Source organism: Sinocyclocheilus anshuiensis, unplaced genomic scaffold (assembly GCF_001515605.1).
Source record: "Sinocyclocheilus anshuiensis isolate Anshui unplaced genomic scaffold, SAMN03320099.WGS_v1.1 scaffold1648, whole genome shotgun sequence".
NCBI classification, from domain to species: Eukaryota; Metazoa; Chordata; class Actinopteri; order Cypriniformes; family Cyprinidae; genus Sinocyclocheilus; species Sinocyclocheilus anshuiensis.
In genome coordinates this window covers 166,658-167,038 of record NW_015559071.1, presented here as the reverse complement: position 1 = coordinate 167,038, position 381 = coordinate 166,658, and the positions used below count along the sequence as shown (strand labels likewise).

General features: G+C 39.4%; 1 protein-coding gene across 2 annotated transcripts in view; it reads left to right on the top strand.

Moving 5' to 3' along the window:
• LOC107681559 (protocadherin-7-like) overlaps nucleotides 1-381 on the top strand; it is a 152,817-nt gene that overhangs the window by 133,348 nt on the left and 19,088 nt on the right. The window lies entirely within an intron of this gene.

Below are 381 nucleotides of genomic sequence, written 5' to 3'. Positions count from 1 at the left end.
CCACGATGTCATGTAATACTGAAAAATTATAACCCTAACCTTTATCTCCATACCGAAATCCCAGAAGGCCTGACAGTGATTCAGCTAAAATATTAGTGTCTGAGACACTGAGCATGGAGACTGTAGTGTACACAGCTAATTTTTAAATGCTTAGCTTAAATATGTAATATTAATTAAATAGTGCTCATAAATGGCTGTTGAGATAGTATTCTCAAGTGAAATAAGTAGAGGCATGGACCTGGAAAGAGCAGTCCTTTTACATCATGACTTAACTAGAGGATTCTCCCAAAGCCGTCAAACTGACGTCGTCAGAGCCAGAATGCCATTCCAGAGCGGAAGCGACGGCAGACAATTTATTTTCCAGTGTATTGACTTGTTTGG